Genomic DNA, 26,908 nt, shown 5'->3' with positions numbered 1-26,908 from the left:
CTGGATCTTATAGTGGTGCAAAGAATTATGGTAGGAAATACACAATTTCCTGTGTCCATCCCTCTGGGCTGGACTTCTGGACACAGGAAGTGAATGCACCAGGGGGGCACCCAGCTCAAACTACAACAAAGTGAAATCAAATTCAAGTGCTTTTCTCAACCAACTACTCAGTTCCTCCTTGGTTTCATTCAGGGGATCCATAAAAGGACCTCCTCCTCTGCAAAAGCGGATCGAGACAGATGGAAAACTGATAGTGTTAACAGAATAGCAATTAAACTATCATAATAATTTTGGAACTCCAATCAATGTAGCTATATCAGAACAGCACTGAAAGTCCAGATTAATGAGCAGGACTCCTTAGCCATGCTTATATGCTTGTACTGCTTGTGGAATTTAATCTAACATGCTGTCATAGTTTTAGGGAGCAGACAGATGCTCTTTGCCCCTCCCCAAATGAGTAAAAGAAAATGCTGCACGCAGGTTTGGAAAGAATTGGAAATTGAAACGGGAGTACTATTCACTCTATACAACAATACAAAAACATACAAAAATACCCAGCAAATCATATTCAGCCTTGGCACAGCTCTCCAGCCTAGGCTTCTCCAAAACCTCACTAGGTTATCACCTTCCAAAACCTCCCCCACAACGGGGCCTCAATACCCCAGGCCTCAAAGCCACTCCCATACTTCCCTACCCAGGTCCAAATGACGCAGTAAGAAAATCAGCTTGCCTTCACGAGGCCCCACTCCTCTGCAAATACCAAATAGATAAGAGTTCACCTGCATGGGAGAAGAGAAGGAGGAAAAGGGCAAAACTGACTTTGGAGTCAGTTTATATAGGAGATAAAGATGTAATATTATGGGTTGGACTAACATAATTTCCAGTTTTATTTTTCTGTGTCATTTTTCCTTAAGCTGACTTGAAGCAACATTATTGCAAACTCTTCAAACAGGTTTTAAATAGGAAAGGCTAAAGTTACATTCTTTAAAGACCTGCTGTGAACAAGCTATGAATATTTTAATGTTTTTTTAATAGAACAGATTAAACTGTTTATTTCCAGGGAGATTAAAAGTTTTGGAGTTTTTGTTTGTTTTTCTGTAATCTACATTTGTATATATACCTTTAAATATTTGTAAGTTTTATAATAGTTTGCTTTCTTCATCTTGTTTTGGGAGCAGAACTGATTACTGTGGGTTGGAGTTTCACTTATCTAGGTGAATTTTCAGAAATGTGACCAATATAGCTAATGGGGCTAGTATCAAACAATAGACTAAATTAAATTTTGAGATTATGATTTTGTCAGACACCAGAAAAGATCAGAAATAGAGCAAGATGCCATTGGTTGCTGTAGCATTGTTAAACTTGTTTACTGGTAAGGTCTCCCATAAATTGTTGCCAGTGCTGAGATCTTACTGCTGCTATTACTGAGTTACTACCTATAGCAACAGAACCTACTTTTCACCTTGATAGCAGTTGTTTGGTCGCCAGTGTCAAAAAAAGTCTCTGAAGCCATGCAGCCCTTAATCATAGACTAGGCAATGCAGAGAAAAAAAATCTACCTGCTATCAGAAATCTTGCTGACACTGTCAGCTGGTGAGGTTGAGTACAACTACAAACACTCTTTTACACATGCAGAATGGGGTGATGCACTTTGCCATACTATAGTTTGAAAAGCAAAATTCAGCCTTCCAAATGATCTTTCCTTCCTTTCTGAGTTTAACCCTTCATGTATTGCAAGACAACTGACTTACACTTACCAAACCAACTGCCACCTTTTCTTTCAGTCAGTATTTGGAATAAGTTACAGTGTAATAGAGTTTTCCGAATTCAAGCATCTTTAAGTAACTGTTTGCTTTTTAGTCTACTTTGTCCAGAAGAGCTCAGGGAGACATTTTACATTCACAGGAATGTCTTGTGTCCTCTAGTGTCAAGATATCACACATTGCCTAAAGTCTCAGATAAGCTCTGGCCTTTGTAATTGTTCATCTAAATCTATCATCTATAGCAAAGGTCTACCAACGTAGACCCACAGGAAATCCTAGTCTAATTTTTGTATGGAAGAACTTTATGAAGGTAGGCAGAAAAAAATGGACAGCACTGTAATGCATGAAGCTTGTGTGCCTTTCACAGCTGAAATATAAATTTAGTATAAGTAATACATTTGTATCTGTAATTTTCTCGAAACAAATGCTTTCCTTTTTACTTAATTTCCTCTGTCTGGGAGAACCTTAGTCTCTTTAAAGCTATAAACTTTCATGATAGGGGGTGTCTCTGAGTATCATTAGATGTGAATGAAACGGAGTTCTTACCATTAGTTAAGACTCAGTCATTGCTTTAATTATGCATGCACACCTACAGATAGGAAGAATCAGTACTTCATTAGCATGTATGGGATGGGCACAAAATTCAGCCACTTTATAACATGTGCTGCAAAACCCTAAAAATAGTTCTTACTCAAAATTATAATCCAATTTCCATCTCGTAGTATAAGCATATTAAAACATTCCGTTTGTTTTATACTGTCATTGAAAGTAATTCTCACTTAGCTAACACCATCTGTTTATACCCAAATATTTTCTTTCCATTCAGCCAAGTTGAAAGTATCAGTAAAAACAGTCTGTGAAGGGAAAAGAAATGTGCTATTATACATACATATTAACGCAAGAGTAATATTTAATACTGCTTTACTCCTTCGACAAAAATTAAGCTGTGACTTTCAAAATTCAGTAGAAGGAAACCTGAAAAAAAAGAAATCTTGTGAACATCTGGAACTGCTGTCAAAACCAAAGGTAGAGCTTTCATTTACTTTCACATATCAGCATCACGGACCCAGTTCAATTCACTTTAAAATAGAAAGCAATTACTAAACCATGCACATAACATTTGTATTCTCAGTTATAACAACATCTATGTTTCAGAGCTCACCTTTCATGGAATGAAAAGGATGAGTAATTTTGTTGGGTTGTTTATTTTCCTGTTAATCTCAATGCAGTTTTAAATATTCTTCAATCCTATGTTACTGGGGGAATAAAAGAAAGGGGAGGGGGAAGCAAAAAATATTCATTCTCTGTAGTAATTTGTATTCTTGTTTTTGATTTAAAAATACTATTACAGGTTTTCTCCATTCACTGTTCAACTTGTGTCACTGATCCCAAATACCTGTTTTGGCTTGTCATGACTCTTATGAAGTAATAGCAAAAAACCCAACAACCAGAAAGATATTTCCAGGAAGAGAAAAGCTAAACATAGTGGAATTTAAATCTTCCATTTTTCTTTGGCAGAAGAAGGATTTATAAATACTTCTTTAGAACTATTTACATTTCTGGACTGTATGAGAAATAGTCTAGCCAGCAGGACTGAGGATGTGATTGAGTTTCTGTACTCAGTACTGGTGAGGCTGCATTTTGAGTGCTGTGATCAGTTTTGGGCCCCTCACTACATGACAGACTTTGAGGTGCTGGGGAACATCCAAAGAAGGGCAACACAGCAGGTGAAGGATCTAGAGACTGAGTCTTATAAGGAATCTGATTAACTAAATACTCTGGTTAATAGACCTTAATTCAAGTGCATATTAGTATATTCTTTTATGATAAAATCAAGACAGTTGTAGTCAAACAAAATTACCTTGCATGTTCTCTGATTATGTTTTTATAGCTAGAAAGAAATGGTAGTTCTGTGCGTCTAAAGAGAGCATGATTCAGTGTTGTAATTTTTTGAGCAAAACAAACCAGGCATTCCTAATGCTTTTGAAAGAAACCATCTCTCAAATACATAAACACATATTTACATATAAGCATGTCTTCAAATACACATACGTGAACATCCAGCAGGAACAAGAAAGCTCATATTGACTCTTTGTGCTGTTCATTTTCTTCTTATTATTCATGTGAAAGTTTTTCTACTGGGATTTTAATCTGCTGATAGCAAGGGTTATACAAAATAGCAGTTTCCCAGTTTCCAGTTGATAACTAGATCACTCTATTTTAAGATGCATACAATGAGCTTCAAGAGGAAAAGGCAAACATAAGCTACAAAGTAACACAACATACAAAATGTGACTGATCTCAACACTGCATTGGTATCTGTTGACTGACTCACCAAATATGCAGCAACAATTCATCAAATGGTTTGGAGATCAGAATGATTTCTATGTAATCCTTTGTGTTAAAAACCAATTTTCTTCCCAGGAAGATTATTATTGAAGTGTCACTCTGAATTCCTACATCATTGCTCGAAGATATTTTAAAATACATTTCAATTTTACAGGAGCAATATAGCAAAAAATTTAGCTTGACATCTGCTATTTATAAACAGAGATACTGGGGCAGAGCTTTTTTTTCCATATGATGGTTAAAACCCAAAACAAGGATAGAAACTAACCCAGATTAACCTAAGGCATTATTTCAATAAGTAAGTAGTGCTGCATCACAAATGTAAGATCACATTTTGCATGAAGCTGACATTAAGAAGAACCTTAATTAAGAATGGTTGCAAATCTCTTCAGTCAGCTTATGTTTATGAATGAGATAAAATATATTAAGAGAAAAACTGTGCAATTAGAAGCTGTGGAAATAGCTGCGAAGGGAAAAGCACCACACTTTAAATGTTACTAGAAAGAAATGATTTATGTTTTGTAAAACTTCTGTTCCCAGGGATGTACAGATGACACGAAACCTTCAGTTATGCTTTTCTTTACATTTTAAATGGTTTAGATAATCTACTTTCTTTCCAGAGAAAACATAATTCAAGCACAAATTAATGAATACTTTATTTTGACAAAGAATTGTTCTCAATTAAAAAATAAGATTTCTGATAAAGGTTTTCATTTAAGATTCAGCACTTGTATTTTAAAGTAAGTTGCTGCCAATTGTACCTAATCAGTAGTGGAATCAATCTTCCCAGATGTTACATGAGTCTTTGAGACACAAATGCATTAGAGCACTTTCTTTGTGATGACTAGGACAAAACTGCTCTTAGAAATTCATAGGGGTTTCTATTTTTTCTTTGAATTTCAAATAAATGCTAATTTGACAGAATGATTTGCAGATGAATTATTGCATTTGAATTGTAGGGTCTTTACTTTATTTCCCAGCACATATTAATGATTTCCAACTGAGGTTAAATACATTCCACAATCTCAAGGTAAAAAGGTGTTCCTTTACATCAGGTGATGATCTACAGTCTTAAGTTCAGCCATTTCAACAGTACATTTATCTTCCTTCTGAATCTTCACAAGATTAAGGTAAAATTCCACAGTCTGAGATGATTTCCAGTTCAGTTATACCCAAGCACCTTCCTGAAATGTTCCAGTCACCATATCATTTAGAACCTATATTAGTCAAGAAGCACCTTTGTAAAAAGGAACTTGTCCTATATCCTCTATGATTTACTCACAATTCAAAACAAGATGGAAAAAGGCAGTTATTATGGAAAGTGTGCAATAATGAAGGAATCTCTGTTGAGATTTACTTTATCTCACTCTCAGCTTTCTAAATTACTGATGCTCTATCTAAAAACTCCTGACAGGAAAAAAAGAGATGTAAAAGAACCCTCAAGAAGGAATGGCCTCAAGCTATGACTGGGTAGATTTAGACTGGACAGTAGGAAAACTTTTTCACAGAAAGAGTGGTCAGACATTGGAATGTGCTACCCAGGGAGGTGGTTGAGTCAACAACCCTGGATCTGTTTAAAGGTCATTTGGATGTGGTGCTTGGGCACATGGTTTAGGGGTGGAGAGTAGGGTAATTGGTTGGACTTGGTGATCCTGAGGCTCTTTTCCAACCTGAATGTTTCTGTGATTCTGTGATTCTTCACAGAGAGGGTTATCAAACACTTGAATGGTCTGCCCAGGACAGTAGTGGAGTCAGCATCCCTGGAGGTGTTTAAGCAGCATGTCAACCTGGTGTTCAGGGACATGGCTTAATATTGACCCTCCAGTACTGGGTTGAAGGTTAGACTGGATGATCTTTGAGGTTTTTTCCAACCGGATGTTTTCTGTGGTTCTGTGAATACTGTTAGCATTGTCAATATCAGCTGGATGTTAGGAAGAAGTTCTGCATAGAAAGAGTTATTGGCTATTGGAATGGGCTGCCCAGGGAGGTGGTGGAGTCACCATCACTGGACGTGTTTAGAAAGAGACTTGATGGGGTGCTTGGTGCCATGGTTTAGTTGATTAGATGGTGTTGGATAACAGGTTGGACTGGATGATCTCAAAGGTGTTTTCCAACCTGGTTAATTCTATTCTATTCTATTCTATTCTATTCTATTCTATTCTATTCTATTCTATTCTATTCTATTCTATTATATTCTATTCTATTCTGAAAAAAAGAAAAAGGAAAAGAAAGAAAAAGAAAATTGAAATAACTACAAAGTTCTTCCTGTGTGTTCACATTTTCTATTTTTAGTACCCAAGTAAAATCAGTGTTTATTTTAGCCCACTTCTCAAAGGTTTTTTCAATTATTATTCTCTGGAAGGTTCCAGACAGCAAATTTTACTATCACCTGGTATTATAACACTTTCTACCTCAGTAACATGACAACTACTTTCCCAGAACTCAAAAACCATTTTCTGCAGTTTCTCTCACATTTGAGGCCTTAGGGTTAACAGGAGTGCACTTGGATTAATTTCACCCATTGTAAGACATTATCAATAAATGGATTGTCTTGTAATAGGTGTAGCCTGATGTCTATAAATAAGGTATGACTTCTGCATATTGCAACTCAGTCATCAGTGTCTATTTTTAAAGTCTCTGTGCGGAGTGAGTTATTATTGTAATCATTTCTTCTTTGGCTGTGTTTAACTAAGAGTTAAAGACAACATGGGTGTCTCATCTCTAGTGTATCTAGACAATCACTCACTGATTTGTGCACTGTGGCTTTAGATATAGTTCAAAATAAAAGTGTTTGAAATAATAATTTATTTCCTCAGATGTTAAAAATAAACACTAAATAAAAAATTGCCAAACCCTAAAATCTCTTTACAATACTGGCTACATTTGGGAGGGTATTTGGGATTTCCAAGCTTCTGAAATAATACTTTTATGGGAATAGGATTGGGTCCAACTGCTAAAAATACTGGCTTCATTTTTAAGTAATCTCTAGTTCTAATACAAGCCTATAGATCAAAGACAAACATTCAGAAATTATTCAACCTGTCATGGTATAAACATGTCACAATGCAATATATTCCTGAATTATATCAAATCTTTCTGGTTTAACTGGAACTTGAATCACTTTGACCTTTCCTAGCACAGAGCAGAGTGCCCCTCTGAACCAAGAGCAGCATCTGCATCCTCATTTCATTTTAATCAGAGCTCAATTTGGATTTATGTGTCTCAGCAATCAGTGCATTGCAGAGCAAAGAAACTGCAGAAATAAATGAGATGTTGTCTTGTTCCAGCTGATTAAAACATGATTCAAGGTGACTTTTAGGTGACACTACAACTTGTCAGAACAGCAATGTACTTTATTTTATGAAGGAAAAGCAATACATGTGAGGGATGTTTATTTCTCCTATCTGAGGTAAGTGACAGAATTGAAATGAGAGCACTGGTGTGTTCATGAAAATATATCAGTGTTTAAAGAATCCTGTTATTAGACACAGCAGAAACTACATCTTGGATAAGCCTCCCATACTGTGGGTAATTATCACGAGCCAGAATGCTAATTGCTTTTTGATCTGCTCTCTGCCTCCAATGAATGCTGGTGAGGGCTAGCAGACCTTACCAGACACTAACAATTGAGACAAAATTTATCAGAGAACAGCATCAGTTATTACTATGTGAAGAACAGGGAAAACATGCCTTAAATTGAAAAGAGAATAATAATAATAAAAAAAAAATAGGGAGAAAACTATGAAAGAAGAATTAATCTAGAAATTGTTTTCATTATACTTTCTTTTCAGGTGCTAAGTAAGTACATATTTAACAGAGCGAAAATAGTAAAATTTGTATGTTATGGCTTGCTTACCTGAAAAGATGAACACTTGTTCTGTGTTTAAAAATGTGTGCTTTGTTTGTCTGTCTGCACGAGCCATACGAGGAGAGGCTGAGAGAGCTGGGATTGTTTAGCCTGGAAAAGAGGAGGCTCAGGGGTGACCTTCTTGCTGTCTGCATCTACCTGAAGGGAGGTTGTAGCCAGGAGGAGGTTGGTCTCTTCTCCCAGGCAACCAACACCAGAACTAGAGGACACAGTCTCAAGGTGTGCCAGGGGAAGTTTAGGCTAGAGGTGAGGAGAAAGTTCTTCACAGAGAGAGCTGTTAGCCATTGGAATGGGCTGCCCAGGGAGGTGGTGAAGTCACCATCCCTGGAGGCGTTCAAGAGGGGATTGGACGCGGCACTTGGTGCAATGGTTTAGTAGTCATGAGGTGTTGGGTGACAGGTTGAACTTGCTGATCTTTGAGGTCTCTTCCAAGCTTATTGATTTGATGATTCTATGATTCTATGAAGGAGAGAAATCCATCTATTAGCTAAGTATTCATAAAGGGTTTTTTTTTCCTTCTTTTTTTTTACAGATCAAATAATTCTGGTTATGAACTATCAGGGATGCGAGTTTACAATTTCTTTTTTGTGCATTCCTGTGGAAAGTGAAAATAAATTACTAAAGCTGACACTATCCTCTGGGTAATGTACCATGGTAGATTTCAGTTTACCTCCCAACACTCTAGAATATATGTGGGACAGGAAATGTGCATTTTGAAGAAAGCCTAACCCAATGAAACAGATCTTTGTGAAGACAAGTGGGAACATTCCCTCGTCTTTCCAGTTTACAACATTTACTTTCTTGTATTTAGATCTTTTCTGTGTAAAACCATCAGTCATGAGATCGAAGAACAAGGTAGGAAATTTCCACAGTATGTATCCCAAGTATCACTACAACATGGTAAAATACACTGACCACTTTAAAGACACAACAATGAAGTCAGTGAAGTTTGGCTGGAGAAGTGAAAGAACACAGAGGTCAGTGCTTCCACACCTATATTAATGCAGCAACATTCTCCTCTACAAAAGGAAGATAATGCCTCTGTGGAAAAACAGCAACAAAATCATGGCTGCACCAGAAGTTATTAATTACACTGCTGCATACTTTGTTTCAACTCTTTTTCTAATCTCTGATTTAGACAGGCTAAGAAGAAATAATTATAGTGAGGAAGCAGAGATAGGAGTCTTTTACTTTGGTTCTGCAAAAACCTGTAGTTTCCTGTTCTGACTGTTTCAATGTGGAGGTCAAATGAGTAACAACAGAGAACACAAGCAAGAACTTTAAGTTAGGGACCTCAACAGCAGTTACAATAAATAAGTCATGAGAGCTGTGAATCATAGAGTGGTTTGAATTGTAAGTAACCTTGAAAATCATCTTGTGCCAAACTCAAGTACATCAAGTGAGCAGATTGGTCACAAACTGAATGCAGATCTGTGCATATGTGTGTGTGTTCACTCACCTTAAAAAAAAAGTACTTTGCCACTCTGAAGTTATTGTTTAAAACAATAAGACAGGCTACTCCAAAACAATTATTTTAGACCTACTATTCATAAAGACTTTAGATTATAGTGATTCACATAAGCTGATGGATAAAAGCTACCCTCTTGTCAGTAGGCTGCTTTGTGCCTACAATACTCTGGACTTCAAAAGAAGTACTTTTAAGGGTCTAAAACAAGTGAAACAGAAAAGCATATTATAGAATCCACTCATTTACATATAGAAAATAAACATTATGCTCTTCATATGGTTTGAATTCTTGGGTTTTCTTGCAATAGTGACTGTAATTACATGATATCGTAGAGCCTAAACTCTGTTTCTCACCTGAATCATTGTCTTAACCTTGCATTTTTCCATCTCTATGGCACTCTCATCCTTCCTCAGAAAAGGTGACCTACTTCCGAAATGAGGTCTAACAATTGGGTTGTTCAGAGACGACACTGTTTTCCTTTCATTTTTCCTTAGTCTATTTGCCTTAAAAATCTGTTGATTTCATTCTCTGAGTCTTTTATCCAAACAAATATTTGACAACATTTCTTAATATGAAGGATTATGCAAAATAAGATAAATATGTCTCAGCAGTAACCACAACATTATTCTGAGAATTCTCAGCACAATCAGTCAACAAAAATATTTCATTTCATACATCATTTACCACTTCTATTAGAATTGCAGAAGATACCTCAAATGAATTCTGAAGTGAAAATTTCATAGTAGCAGGGGATGCATGATGCATCTATGATTACCTGTTGTGGGTTAAGGCTAGACGCCTCTAAGAACCAGAATGATGACAGTCCTCCAAGAGACTAGACAGACCCCAGAGATTGTAAACTCTGTTATTTTATCCCATAAGCCCTCTATCTGCTATATAAGCATAATGCAGAGATTATCTGGCCCTTTTCCCTGGCCTTCTTTCTGACTTTCTCTCTCCCCTCTTGGTGTGGTATCTCTTGCAATGTGTAGGAGGCCTGGTAATAAACCCACAAATTACATAACTTCTCTCAGAAATTCTTAACTGAAAGGTACCAAACCTTTCCCTACGGAAAAACAGTCTCTGAAATGGAGTTTACCATTTTTGTATGTCATTGTTTGATCCAGCCTCAAACTGGCAATTTTGACAAAAAATTCTGTTATTTCCAAAGACCAGTTTATTTCATACAAATGATCTAGGTCACCCTAATGTAAGCTCTCATGTGACTATGAACATTTTTAGCACAACATTTAATTTCAAATATGGTTTCCAGCAGTATCAGCTCTGACAAAAACCCAAACCAAACAAAACCAACAACAACAACAAAAAACCCCACAAAACCCTCCCAAAAACAAACAAAAAGGCAAACAAAACTTCTTTGTGACCTTACCTGATAATAACGTCAGCCTAACTTTAAAGTCCTTTTGAGCCTTAGTATTAGAAGTTGAAGTATTAACCTTGATGTATCCAACTAAATCAGGTTGCTAAAAATAAGGTACTTGGAACCAGTTAAATAATTATAGCTTGCTCTATAAGGGAATGATATAAAGTTAAATGATGGTAGTGTATTATCCAGGAAATGGCATGTAGGGAGAGTGGCTGGCCAATTCTAAAGATGTCTGTGTGACTTACACCATGTAGTAATTGTGGGGTCACACTAAAATACATGATGTCTTCATGGATTACTGTAGGAAAAAAGCCCCATAGTCTGCATGTACAAAAGCATGTTAAGGCTGAAGGGAAGTCATTAAAGAACTTCTGGAGTTCTTTGCCTGAATTACTTTGTAATTGCTGGTTACTGATTAAAAACAAAACAAAACAAACCAACAACAACAAAAAAACCAAACCAACAAACCCATAACTAACAACAACAAAACAAAAATAAACAAAACAAAACAAAAAAACAAACAGAAAACACACACCTGTGTTTTTCTTCCACAAAGGCCAATACTCACATATACTTAAAGAAGTCCAAAAGTCAGATAAAATATAGAGTATAGTTGGAGTGGTAATAATGTTGCCAAAAATATTCAGTTTTATAATAGTTCGAGAAGAAAGAATCATTGTGGCATTCAGTGAAAGTGAGTTTTGTTGTTTGTTTTGTGATGTTTTTTTTCTGATCACTCCTTGACCCTTTCTTTGAGTTCACTTAGTCTCATTTGTGAAAATTCCCAAACAACTCTTCAGCCATTCAGAGAAAAATTCCAGATTGTCACTGCTCCATTCCTCAGCCAAAATTCATAATTCTGGTACTTATTAGGAATACAAATGCTTTCTGTTATATTGAGTACAGCTTCAGTGCACATAAGACATGCAATGATTATAAATGTAGCATATATTTAGATATGAACAATGTTATAAAGCATTTCTACACATCCCAAACCTGATTTGGATATGGCCATGTCTCCTGTTTGCCTAATGGTGGAAAAAGCCAAAAGCAGTTGAACAAAAAAGCTTTGAAATAAAGAGCACAAAAATATTATTAAGCTACTATATGAATACATCTATATTTGACAGAAACTGATCTTTTAAACTGAGAAGAGTAGAATAGAATAGTAAACCAGTAGCAAACACAGAGTCAAAGCCAGGTTATGAAATAAATTTAATTCCAGCAGATTCCATCAGTACCTCAATAGATTTAAGTGAGGAGAATTAGCAGAAGAAACAAATGTTATGTAGAAGTTAGATGGCATCTCTGTTCCAAAGAATCTGGTTTGGCTATTACTCTGATTGAAATGTAATTTTTCCTTCCATAGATACTGTGATTTTGATCCAGATTCTTAACTGAATGGAAAAGAAAAAGTTTGGGGTTTTTTTCAGTGATGTGTGGTCAGACCCTTAGTTAATGGAGATTTTGGAAGATTGGTCACTGATTGATTTGTACATGTTACAGCAAAAAAAAAACCAAACCCAAAAAGAAAGTTAGGTAACACATATTGTTCCTTTCAAATCACTTCCTGTAATTTTGTCCCAGGTCTGTCAACATACTTTCTAAACAATATTTATCAATCATCAGTATTGCTCTTCTTAGGTCACATATTGTATTGCTTTTAATTCACATGAATGGTGCTACCCCAATACACCCCAGCTGTAGTCCTGGATGACAGTAAATATAGTAATATTTTCCATTTTTCCCTACCTTAATGGGTTGAAATCTCCGTGTTGTATTTCCAGACTCAGAATTGGTCACGAGCTGTATTCAGGAAACTAGAGAGACAGCAGACATCTATGGATTTATAGCTGTGATATCCTGATGGCATGGAAAACTCATGCCAAAAGGCAGATGAATCAGTCTGTTACTTAAGCAAAATAAAAGACATGAATTAAAAAAACCAAACATGTAGTAACAGATTTTAGTCAAGTAAATTAAGAAAGTATTCATACTGTACATGAAAATACTGTTATTAGAATGAAGTTATGGATGTTTTCTCATTGGAAGAGCATGAAAAGCATTATGATTTGTACAGGAATATATTTCAATATATGTTACAATTACAGAATCAAACAAGAGTAACGAAAAAAAAGGCTAACATATATCACATCACATCAAAGTTACCATCCCTGGAGGAGTTCAAGAGGGGACTGGACGTGGCACTAGGTGCCATGGTCTAGTAGACATGAGGTCTTGGGTGACAGGTTGGACATGATGATCTTTGAGGTCTTTTCCAACCTTGTTGATTCTATGATTCTGTGAAAGGCTGGCAAAGGCAAGTTCTAAGCCCTTATGCCCAAATGTTTAAAATATAGTGCCTTAAATTAATATTTGATGGAAAATTATTCTAAAATGGTGTCAAAATATGTTATAAATTATATTGACTGAAAACATCACCCTTTTGGCCCTTCAAGATAGCTAAAAATATTTTATCATCAGTATAACTGGGAAACAAAACCTATAATATTGCTGTAATAAAATCTACTATTTCCCCTTTAAATATGTTGCAAATGTAACTCTTCATTTTTTATATGAATTTGAAAATTAACTTCATGTCAACATACTAAATTGGTGTAGATTTGTTGCAAGCATGGAATGTCTGAAAAACTTATAGAATAGAATAGAATAGAATAGAATAGAATAGAATAGAATAGAATAGAATAGACCAGACCAGACCAGACCAGACCAGACCAGACCAGGTTGGAAGAGACCTTCAAGATCATTGTGTCCAGCCCATCATCCAACACCATCTATTCAACTAAACCATGGCACCAAGCACTCCATCAAGTCTCCTCCTAAACATCTCCAGTGATGGCGACTCCACCACCTCCCTGGGCAGCCCATTCCAATGGCCAATCACTCTCTCTATGAAGAATTTCTTCCTAACATCCAGCCTAAACCTCCCCTGGTGCAGCTTGAGACTGTGTCCTCTTGTTCTGGTGCTGGTTGCTTGGGAGAAGAGACCAGCCCCCGCCTGTCTACAACCTCCCTATGAGGTGAGTAGTATATTAATAGTGAGTTCACTCACTATTAATAGTTGGCTCACTTTTAATCAAAGGAAATGGCTTTCCAGTGACAAATCTATCTTTATAGGAAATCTGATAATCAAATAAAATTTGCAGCATGTCTTGTAATAACACCTGATGTTCTAGTATATTGGCAAGTTCTACAGGGTTCTGCTGTGCCCATAATTCAAAATAATTTCAGGTAGAGGGCCTTCTTCAGGATAAAGCAGTCAATGACAAACAACCGCTTTTTAGGAGTAGGTCCATCTCTGAGAACAATTTGAGTACCACCAGCAAAAAGAAAAGATCTATCAGGAAAATGAAAAAACAAAAAAGATTAAGAAAAACTTCAAAATATGTTTGATTTTTGTATGTAAGAAAGAAAAAAATGTAAAATTATTGCATTAATTTACAATAAAACAATTCACTAAAAGGGTGCTTATTCTTCTGAAGCAGCTACCAGCTTGCTTGTAAAAATTCCCAAGGGAGGAGGATGAACACTGATAAATCTAAGTTAAAAGGAACAGTTAAAAGTGATGCAAAAAGTTTCAACAAAAGAGCAGTATTAATATGAAATCATAAAGCACTGTGTGTGATTAAAAAAAATCACTGAATGCATTTAATCCCTTTTAAACCATAATTAACTCATATTTTGTATTATTTTTGAATATTAGTCTTCCTGTACTACAAATCCCAACAGTTGGAAGCAATGGAACAAAATTGTTTGAAATGACAGATATTGCCACATAACTGGAAACAAAACGAGGCAGACCTTTTCAGTAATGTTTCAAGAATATACACTACCTCCTCACCTCCAGCATGCTGTATATTGTAAGCTTCCTTTCTTTAGCTCTTATACAATAATCTGGAGGGCTACTATTATTTTTCTGTCTTCTTAAAGTGTATATATGACTTTTTATAAGATATCCTGACCCTAATTAATGATTTCAGACAAGCTTGGACTTCTTGTTAATCTTCTAATACTGCTTAAATCACTTGCAATAGCACAGATGTGCAATAACTACCTTTAAATAAATCTTGTCTTTGCAACATAAGCATAGCTGCTATCCCAGTTGCCTTCTGAATGAGGTTTTGAGTCAAAAAAGCAGAGATGTCAGGTGTTGAAGCATTAAGAGTTGAAAGGTCAAACAGCATATATAGGCTTGTGACTGAATTTTAATTGTCAACACTTTATAGGGTGTGTCTGGTTGCATTTATTCAAGAATTGTTTAAGCACTGGACCCATACAGAAGTATTATAATTCATTCATATACAGCTTGGTAAACAACACTGATCGCAGTATTTTCATTTGACTAGGAGCTGAGCACCATTTCTCAGCTTCAAGTGCACTGTTGAGTGTTTGGAGGTGTTTGCAGAGTATTGTTGTGTTCCTTCAAAAGAAAAAACAAATCTTTTAGAATTCTCACAGTAATATGTATTTAGTTAGCATGTCCTATAAAGAATGAAGTTACTCTTCCTCCTCTATTATATTCCCTCAGTCTGTCAAGTGGATATTTCATTTTCATACCACAAACATGAACCAGGATTCAAATTATTCTGAAATGTTTGCAGTATTATTCTATTTTATTAATTTAGCAATGACTACACTTGTGGAAGTGAGGTGTATTGTTTATTACATGCAATTCTTAGGGTCTCAAGTCAGTTATGCTTTAAGAACTCTGGCACCAATTCAACAGCAACAACAGAAAACTCCATTTGGGAATATGCAGGGATATGCAAAGCCTAATTAAACTTTGAACAGAGAGTAATTGTATTTTAAATGAAAGCTTTGGAGGAAACTATTCCTTAATAACAATATTAGATTACCACTTACAGAAAATTTAGCAAATACACATCTTGACTTCCTGAGACATTTAATCCAAGTCAGTAAAAAAGAATTTCAGTATTCTCATGTCAGTTTGTAGTGCAAGATTGTACTGTAGCTCTAAGAAACACATAAGTATGACGCCTGAAGGTCAGTTTAGAGAATGCTGATTTACATTTTGAAACCCTTACTTTGTTTTCTAGTTTCTCCCTTGTTACAAGTCTGGGAAAGAAACACACTGTCCTTAAAAGATATTTAGTTTGCTAGATATTAGAGAAGTCTTTATGCAAGTGTATTGACTGCAATCAGTTTACAAATAAAAATACTATCAGTATTTTAAATCAACCAGGACAGGTGTTCATTGAGATTTGGTGGGTTTGGGTTTTGTTTGTTTGTTTTGTGTTTTTTTTTTGGTTTTGTTGGGGGTGGGGGGGTTGTTTGTTTGTATTTGGTTGTTTCATTTTTAGAAAACTGTTCAAAGAGGGGATGTAAATGAGAGAACAAGAAGAAATGTGTATGGAAGCTGAGAACAAACCACAATTTCCTGCCACATATGTCTATATTTCACTGATTATTCTTTCAGAATTTAGAGACAACTTATTATCTGTCATCATTTGTCGCTGTTATTTATCTGTAAGCTGCAATGTAGCACTGCGTCACTACTGCACAATAGTCTTCCAGCAAATATAGCTGACCATAGAAACCATGCTCAACAAATCCAGCAGCAGCAGAGAAACAACAGACAAGCCCAGACCAAAGGCATACTTGTCTCAAAGACTGCAAGCAACAAGCTACTCTCAAGAGATGAAGAGTAACAAGAAGAAAACCAACACTAATATGGGGACCAAAATACTGCATTGCACCTGGTATAGCATATTTCCAGTATGATTGCCAGTGAACTAGACCAGATTAGGAAATACCCTTTATTGTACTGTGAAAAGTAGGGGACAGAAAGCTTTCAGAGTGTCTTATTCTCTCCTGGATATTATGATGGCTCACTGGGATCACAGAAAACCTCGAGACAGTTGTACTAATTTACATTTAAAGGATCATCCCCACAGATAGTCTGTAAAGCTTATTTGCTCACCTCCTCCCTAACAGTCTGATATTACCTGCATAAGATAGCTTCCCTGTTACATCTTCCTTGATGCTGGAACTGTGATATATGGGCCACTGTGATATATGGGTGATATATGGGTGATATATGGGTCAGGGTACAGTATTTCAGAGTGACATCTTGCTAGCTCATCCAAAATGAACATTTTCTCCAAATATGTTTTATTGTGGAAACAGTTCCTTAGCCACATCTGTAAGTGTCAGACAGTAAGCAAAAGTCATGGTACCAATACATTCAAACATGGAATTTCATCCTGTTGTATACTGATGCACAGTTTTGTAGTCCAGTCTGTTATTTTGTCCTGATAATGATATCCAGTTGGCATTTCTCATATACTGAGCCCCTAAACTCTCTGACAGCAGGAAATACTTGGAGTGCTATTTTGCAAAAGGAAAATTATGTAAAAATTTCTCCTGACCTTGAGAAAACCTCTCAGCTTTGACTACAAGAGCTGGAACACATGACCTCTGGAGGTATCCTCCTATCCCTTTCATTATATGCTCTATGATTTCACAAGTCTTTTTTGCATATTTGAAAAGTCCTTTACATTCCTTCAAAATATGATGAATAAAGCTGGAAAAGGACGAAAAATGACAAAGGTAGAGATAATGTTCATATTTTCTTAACAGCATATTATCTGGTCACAAATGCTGACTAAGCTCAGGAAGTGTGGGATAGAAAAGCAGACAATGAGATGGATTAGGAACTGCTTACAAAACAGAGTCCGAAAAGCGGTGATCAATGGTGCCAAGTCCAGCTGGAGAGCTGTGATTAGTGAAGTCCCCCAGGGATCGGTGCTGGTTCTGGTCCTGTCCAACATCTTCATCAATGACACTGATGAGGGGACAGTGTGTCTGCTCAGCAAGTTTGCTGATGATACCAAGCTGGGAGGCTTAGCTGACACACCTGAAGGCTGTGCAGCCATTCAGTGAGACCTGGACAGACTGGAGAGCTGGGCAAAGGGGAACCTAATGAGGTTCAACAAGGGTAAGTGCAGTGTCCGGCCTCTTGGAAGGAATAATAAACTGCACAATTACAGGTTAGGAGGCGATCTGCTAGAGCGCAGCCCTGTGGAGAGGGACCTGAGAGTCCTGGTAGATAACAAGTTATCCATGGCAGACCAAATTGCCCTTAGCCCAAGAAGGCCAATGGGATTCTGGGGTATACTAAAAGTAATGTGTCCAGCAAGATCGAGGGAGGTTCTTCTCCCCCTCTAGTCTGCCATGGTGAGGCTACACCTGGAATATTGCATCCAGTTTTGGGCTCCCCAGTTCAGGAGGGACAGGGATCTACTCAAGAGAGTCCAATGGAGGGCTACCAGGATGATTGAGGGACTGGAGCACATGCCCTATGAGGAGAGGCTGAGAGACCTGGGGCTTTTTAGTCTGGAGAAGAGAAGACTGAGAGGGGTTTTAATAAATGTTTATAAATATCTGAGGGCTGGGTGCCAAGAGGGAGGGGACAGGCTCTTTTCTGTTGCACCCCGTTATAGGACAAGGAGCAATGGATATAAACTACAGCACAGGAGGTTCTACCTCAACATGAGGTAGAACTTCTTCACTGCGGGGTTCACAGAGCACTGGAACAGGCTCCCCAGAGAGGTTGTGGATTTTCCTTCTCTGGAGACTTTCAAGACCCATCTGGATTCCTCCCTATGCAACCTGTGCTAGATTCTGTGATCCTGCTCTGGCAGGGGGGCTGGACTTGATGAGCTCCAGAGGTCCTTTCCAACCCCTAACATCCTGTGATCCTGTGGTTAAATGTGTCACAACTTATTTCACTGGAGTTCCTCAGATGTCACCATGACAGCACAGTAGATAGATCAAACACACAGGAAACAGTGAAAAAATGTCTCTGTTTCTTGTATCTTGAGTGTGTATTTGTTGAGATGGGGACAGAAGGGTCAACTATGCCAGCATCTGGCATCAGGCTTGAAAAGAAAACCTGAGTACAAAAACCTGATGCAGACTGTTCCATGAAGTAATTTAATGTGGATACCAATTCTGATTTCCAAGAAATAAATGGAAATATGACTCCCCTGAAAGCTTAACTTAATGCCTCTTGGCTCCCCTTTTGGATATGGAGAAAAATACCATTTCCCCCCATACTTTTTATCAGTCATATCTATGTGGACCCTTATCTCATAACTGTATTTGATTACATTGACACCAAGTGCAAAGTCAGATGAACCATAAAACTACTCAAAAGCTCAAAGTTATTCTCCTGCATGAGTGTTTCTGAGATGTCAGTGTTAGGCTCTAAGCAGTTCAAGGCAAGAATGCTCTCTTGGTAAGATGCTTATTTGCTCAAGACAGAGGATTTGAATTAGACTAAACATTACAACCATCAGGCACTACTAACAATGAATCTTGCATTCATAATAGCATGGAGCTGAGAACTGTGCAACTGTATTTGGACAAATCTAATTTATTTCATAATCAGCTTAGTAAGTACTAAGTAAGAGGTTTTTTGCAAAGGTCAGGCAGGACACAAACTCATTTAAAATGCCTATTTACACTCACTTATTTTGTTTCCCCAAAGGCATGAACAAATTGCTTACAATTTTCAGTTTTTTATTTTACCTGAATAATATATAGATGACTCATGACAACATGTTTTATTACTTCTATAAGTAAGCATTAGTATAATGTTCTTCCATTTGCTATGGGGTTTTTTTGGGGGGGGAGGGGGAGGAGTTGTTTGTTGTGATTGGGTGTTTTGTTTGGGTGCTTGGTTTTGGGGTTTTTTGTTTGTTGTTTGGTTGGTTTTTTCCCAAACACATAAATTTCTATTAACATGAGATGCATGTTTTCAGTTTTCAGTATCTGGAGTGTATCAGATTATTACTGCCATTAAACAAATTTTAAAGTATGTCCCGAGTTCTTTTCCTTGCAAGTTGTTTCCTCCTGAAATAGAGAACAAATTAGATCTTTCTTTCCTGCACCATCTTTGTTCTGATTGTTAAATTGTCTGCATGCAGGAGACTCGTGTTTCTTGTTTCAAGTTTCTTGATCAAACCTGGATGTTTCCCACCCTTAGTATATGCTTCAAGTACTACATTACTTTAGGTTTTATAGTCTTAATCTTTCATTTCACAGAATCATAGAGTCAACCAGGTTGGAAAAGACCTCAGAGATCATCAAGTCCAACCTATTACCTAATACCACCTGACAACTAAACCATGGCTTCAAGTGCCACATCCAATCTTTTTTTTTTTAACACCTCCAGGGAGGGTGACTCCACCACCATTCCACTGCCCTCTACTCATTCTGTGAAGAATTTTCTTCTCACCTTGAGCCTAAAGTTCCCCTCTCTCAGGGGTCTTGCTTCAGCTCTGAGTCCTCCAGGATTAAATTTTCTCCCCAAGAACACTCAGTGCTGTGGCTTCTTGAAGGTCCTTTGATCCCATGGAGCCATTAAGGTTCAGAAGCAGTGTCCCATCTGGGTCACCAAAACTTCTTTGACAAGAAGCAGCATTTCCATTTATTTAATGCTGAATAAGGCACACGGGGGGATTGCTCCCAAAAGTTCATAGGCCCCAAAGCAGTTTTCACAGTTATTTATACACGGGCTACCACAAAGTCACATCTACTTAATACAATTATTCTTCCTATACAAACTCCTTTCATGCTTAAGACCATAGTGCTGTAAGGCTTGGTTTTTAAGGTGATGCTTGTGCATGCCAATATATTTACATAAGAAGCCCAAATACAGGTGAGTGGAAATATTTCTTTGCAGACATAATGCTCCAGGTAGATAACAGCTGCAAAATTTGGAAATTCATGATTTTCTGAAAATAAAAGAATTTGGACCACAGGTGGATATCCATTTCTTCCAGCTATGAAGGCAGAATTATCTGTATGTTAACAATTACAGGAGTGAGTGTCTTAAGGTAGGTGCCAGGGTTCAAATTTGAGTCATTGTGAATTCTTTAAGAGCTATCTCCAAACAGAAGAATCTCTTTCTGGGCAGCCACTTCTTTTGTATGTATCTGTTATGGGAAGAATTTAATTTCATTTGGGACCTTTAGTTGACACTACAAATAGCATCTCAAATTTATTTCTCTGTTTATACTTGGGAAAGTTTTGAAGCAAGGCAATTCGCACTTATTTTCTTGTCCTTTAAAGTATATTTTATCATTATTCTGTTTATATTGCTGAACTTTTATCACAAAATATATTAAAAAGCAAAACTAGGAAAAAATGAATGAAATTTAATTTTTACTTCTTGAGTGCAACTATATAGATGCAGAAAAAACAGTATTAAATATTTGTAACTTTCATTTAAGCTAGTTAAATTAAATATTATTTCTGGAAGCAGTTTGCTACAAAAGCCTTTGAAACTGCCAATATTTCAAAAGCTATGTGATTCCTAGTACAATTTTTTCCACTGAGGGAATCTCAGGGTCTTAGAGCTACTGTAAATTATTTGTGAGGTGAGAGGAAGCCATATGTTTATAAAGCTTGTTTGCTGTTGAAGCTTTTAAGAGATATTTTAGTTATGTACCAGAATAAGCAATTAGCATTCAGTAAGACAGTCTTCAAACACCAGTGGTATAAGCATATTTGCTCTAAAAATTATCCAGACACAAGAGGGAGGTGAAATGACATCAACTAATCCCTAGTGCTGTGGAAAAGAAACTTAGAATTTAATTAGCACTTAGCAGTCATTTAATGAATGTGGACTCAAAGCCTAATCTATCAGTATAAATGGTGTTACCACTGGTTTAACAACTATGTATTAACAACCAGGTTTGGAAAAATGCTACAGAAAAGCACCAGGGAACTGTGGCACTATGAGTTCCAGATCTGTGAGTCTGTCAAGCCTGGTTTCTTTGGGAAATCCTGTTCTGTGAAGACAATTGAGGTCTAATTTACTGCAAGTGAGCTGGGGGTTACTCTAATTCTTTGTATTCTGAGAATTGTAAGATGAGATCTTGAGTTATCACAGATAAACCTATGACACTTTAATTCACTATCTGTTGAAATTTATAGAACAGTTACTAAGATTAACTGATAATTGTTTAAGATATTTCAGTAATTTGTAGTTAGCCCTCAGAGGCTTACTAAAATCACAACACTGAAACACTGAGTACTGGAGTCATAAATACCTTTCAAAGTAACTGAAATTAGAGCACCAAGTCATATAGCACAGACAAAAACTTCCTGATTTGCAGAGGAAAGTTGTATTTCTCCTGTCTACTGGAATCATGGAAAAAAAAAAATATTTAAGGGAAGCATTTCAGAGAAATCTCTACTCACCAGCACTTTAGGAAAAGAGATAGTATGTTAGGAACAGAGGGTATAAATAATGTTTGTAAAGAGTAGCCAAAACATAGATCTGTTGGTAATATTGTAATTAATACTAGCTTGGCTTAGATGTAAACACTAAAATTGCATAAATCCTGTCAGTGTTCTAACACTGTAATGTTGCTAACAGCATAATCAGCAAAAAGCGCTTTTAAAAACTGCTAAGAATAATGGGTAATCATGATGAGGCAAACTGAGACTCAAGGCATAGTTGCTGCCCAGACAAGGGGATAGAAAAGCAGTGCAAACTGGTTTGGAAAAGTGGGATGACTGCTATAAAACAGGCATGGAAGAACCAGAATAAAATTGCAAGACCAACAAGTTGCACATCATTCTGCACATGCCGGAGCAGTTACATAAAACCATGCTCAACTTGACTGTAAGAACTGAGCAGAACAGTGGTTCAGGGACTCACTACTGCATCTTTGGATCCATTTGTATCATGGCCAAACATGCTCCAAGAACACAGTAAAAGAATATGCTATAACAGACTAATGTAAAGCTTTGTCAAGAAAGAGGACAAATAAAACAAAGGTAAGTTTTGAAAATAATTTAAAAAAAAATCTAAATTGGTCATAAGCATAAAATGAAACTTAGGACTGTTTCTGAATACTAGTGATGGATCAATACAGACACCTACTTCTTTATTTTTAATACTGATTTCTAAAATATAGCTACTCATACATGACAAAGGCTCACACATTTGTAAGTTTCTGGTTCATTCTGGTTTAATATTTCTTTGTTTAGGTAGTATTCAGGACTTTCCCATCTCATATGTAATTTTGAATGCTTACTGTTTGACCTCTTAACTTTTTTTGTAATGATTACATTCTGGTTTGTCACCAACTATGTTTTCTGAAGATTCTCAGCTTGGATGATTCCCTTTTCCACTTGTGACTTTGGGGCTTGGGTTTTACTGTTCCCATGGTTGCTACAAATCTGGTATTTTTTCTATTATTCTGTTAAACTCTCCCTGAAAGGGAAATCTGCCAAAGGGGGTACTAACTTCCTGGGTTTTATTGTTCAAGTAATTTGAATGCTAAAGAATCCAAGGTAATCTCTCTGAGCAGAACACAAGATAAAACCAGCAGTTTCTGTATAGTGCAGAGTCAGCCTTCAATACCATTCTCTGTACTTGCACTGAGACATAAGTTGCACTCTGATAAAATTCCAATTTTGATCTGAGCAGTGCAGTTCAGGGCTATGTCTGATTATAAATATGAAGAGTCATCTTCTGTGTATACCCTTTCTACCACTTTTGATACTGTGTGTATACATATATATATATTGCTTTCTTTTTATTCAAACGTGAGGAAAAACTCAATAATGTTTTTCACCCATAGCTCTTGCTGCAAAACTTTTCCAAGAATGCACAATTTGACTTGGATTTATTAGATATCCATGATGATTTAAATAGGAAATAAAAATTGTCTGAGTGGTCAAGAAAACTTGTGGGGATGATTTGAAGCCAGATAAGAGTTCCCATGCTAAAGCTGACATACATTTTGAAATTGTGGAAAAGAAATTATGTACATGTGCTAGCTCCATCCTAAATACATGTATTAGTCTCTAAAAATGTTAAGAGTAGTATTTTTCAAAAGCAGCCCGAGGAGGAAGACATGAGGACCACAAGGAATCAGGGATATGTTGCCTTACTACAGAGTAACAAAAAACCCAATGACTACCTAGTTATAAAAGCATGAACCAAGTTTTTATCAGGAAAACCAAGCATAATTCGGATCATTTCAGATATGCAAGTAAGCATATATTTACCTTATGAAATGTTGTAATGCACTCCAGAGAAAAAAACACAATGTGAAAAGTAAGAAACAAAGACTGTGGAAAAAAAGTATCATGGAGACATTTTGAAAATGGCAGCAGTTTATCCAGATTAGAACACAATAGGCAGGTGTTTGCATATCATTAACAGAAACTGGACCACCTGTTAAGCAAAAACCAGCTGGAGGTATGCACAGTTATGGGCAGTGAAATTACTTCTTGGAGTAAAAAATTACAACAAACATCTTAAAGACTACAAAATGGACAACATGAAAAAAGTAAATTTGAGGAGCTATTGGCAGCTGAAAACAAATGCAGACAAGATAAATATATATGCATACCTAATATTTGGGAAGTTTATGATAAATGTCAGTACATCAAAAAATGGCGAAGCACAAGCCTAAATTTACCAAAACCAGATAATTTAATTTTAGGGCATAAGACTATAAGTTATGGTATTCCAACATTATATCTTGAAGGATTGAGCTCAACAAATGTTTTTTGCACTTTTCCTTCAATAAATCTATTAGCAGAAAACTGGGGAAAACTGCAGTTCCCTTTACCTTTATAGTAAAACATAAAGATTTGATGAATATGCATTTCCTTTTGTAGCTCATCTGCAGTGTTCTGGGCATTTTAAATAAGCATCACAAAACGGAAAGGGAAAAACATCCAGGTACATCTGGAATTAAACCTTGGATGAATGGAGTTTCACATGTGATTATTAATGATGGAGAAAAAAACCTAACAAAACAACCAGCCAACCAGATTCAATCCAGGTATCTGAACCATCCACTAAATATAATTTAAGTGTATCACAATCCAGGTTTGCCATAAACAACATTTTGTTGATCAATACCTTTAATAAAGACATGTTCACAGGCTTTTGGGGTACTTTTTTGTATCAGACTGAGGATATAATTTAGTGATTTAATGTCGAAAATTTCTGCTAAATCAGCAAAAAAATGCATGGAGGCATGTTTCTTGCCTTCATTGCAAAAGGAGTTTGAATGATGACATTTGGTTTAGCATAAAGAAGTGAGTGTTACATTAGAAAGTTTCTTACAAAGAAAGTATGTCTAAACTGAAGAAAAATCATATTAATCTACATTCTCTTGAGGACCTTTGGCACTCTAAAAGGGGAAAATGTGTCAGTAGTTACAGAAAAAAATAATCTTATTTGTGTCTAGCAATGACCTTAGCAAATTGTCAACATATTGAAGCGTCTTAGATGAAACATGCATTAGAAAATACATAGATAGAGATTTAACTCACTTGATATTTCAGGAAAATCTGATTTGATTCCACAGGGAACACATTCTTTAAAAGAATTCTGTTTGTTTAGATCTGTGCTGACTTCAGCAGAACTTGATTTGAAAGGGAAATTAGTTTTCTGAGTATGGAGCAGATAAGCAGGAGGTGGATGAAAATGAAAGAAATTACCCAAGCCTGGAAATTAATTAGAAAGTGAGATGTGAATGATTTCCTGTCTGGTAGAAAATCAGTAGTTACTGTATCACCTGCAAGAATAATGAATGAGGGGAACTCGATCTACTAAATTGTTTCCAGATAGTCCTACTTCATATTTGGTTTGTGACACATACATACACTCTTTTCTGATGTATATGTGCCTCTCCTCTTAGTTCTAATAGAAAATACACATTTGCAGCAAGAGAAGAAATGAAGCAAACATGAAGCTTCTTAAAATGAATGACTATTTAAATAACAAGCTTCTTAAGTGTCAGAAGACACAGAACAAGAAAGTAATGTCAGATGCTTGCAATATTTTTTTTTCGTCTTTTTCTTTTCAACACACTGGGAGTGAGGGCAAATTAAAAAAACACAAACAAAAACAAGAGTATCCATCTCATCTCAACTTCTGCTATCCATGCCCACGAGAAAAATTAGTATCACTTGATATTATTTATGCATGTCCTTTTTGTTTTAATTTCATGTTGCTTTAAATTTAAATGGTTTAATTATGTTTTCTGTGACCGACTAACCACACCCTTTCTAATACACCCTAGAATGGTACTGGCTTTCTTGGCCACAAGAGCACACTGCTGGGTCATGATCAACCTTCTATCCACAAGGACCCCTGGTCCTTTTCCCCGTCACTGGTCTCCAACAGGTCAGTCCCCAACCTGTACTGTTACATGAGGTTATTCTTTCCCAGGTGCAAGACTCTGCACTTGCCCTTGTTGAATTTCATTAAATTTCTCTCCGCCTAACTCTCCAGCTTGTCTAAGTCTCACTGAATGGCAACACAACCTTCTGGTGAGTCAGCCACTCCACCCAGCTTTGTGTCATCAGCAAACTTGCTGACAGTGCACTCTGTGCCCTCATTCAGGTCATTGATAAATATATTGAATAGTACTGGTCCCTGTACTAACCCCTGAGGGACTCCACTAGATACAGGCCTCCAATTAGACTCCATCCTGTTGACCACAACTATTCGACTTCTTTCCTTTAGCCAGTTCTCAATCCACCTGACTACCTGATCATCCAGACGACACTGCCACAGTTTGGCTGTGAGGATGCTGTGGGAGACAGTGTCAAATGCTTTACAGAAATCAAGATAAACCACATTCACTGCTCTACCATCATCTAACTACCTGGTTATTACCTCATAAAAGTCTATCAGGTTGGTCAGACATAACTTCCTTTGATTAAACCATGTTAACTGCTCCTAACGACCCTCTTGTCCTTGATATGTCTAAGGACAGGACTGCGGATGAATTGTTCCATTACTTTTCCAGGGATGGAGGTGAGGCTGACCAGTATATAGATACCTGGGTCTTCCTTCTTACCCTTTTTTGAAGATTGGGATGACATTTGCTCTCCTCAGTCCCCAGGCACCTCTCCTGTCTGCCATGACTTACCAAAGATGCTGGAAAGTGGTCTGGCAATGACCTTTGCCAGCTCCCTCAGCACCTGCAGGTGCATGCCATCAGGACCCATGGAGTCATGGATGTCCAGATTACTTAGCTCTG

The sequence above is a fragment of the Dryobates pubescens genome, chromosome 9 (genome assembly GCF_014839835.1).
Source record: "Dryobates pubescens isolate bDryPub1 chromosome 9, bDryPub1.pri, whole genome shotgun sequence".
Lineage (NCBI taxonomy): Eukaryota > Metazoa > Chordata > Aves > Piciformes > Picidae > Dryobates > Dryobates pubescens.
This window is presented reverse-complemented; position numbering follows the sequence as displayed.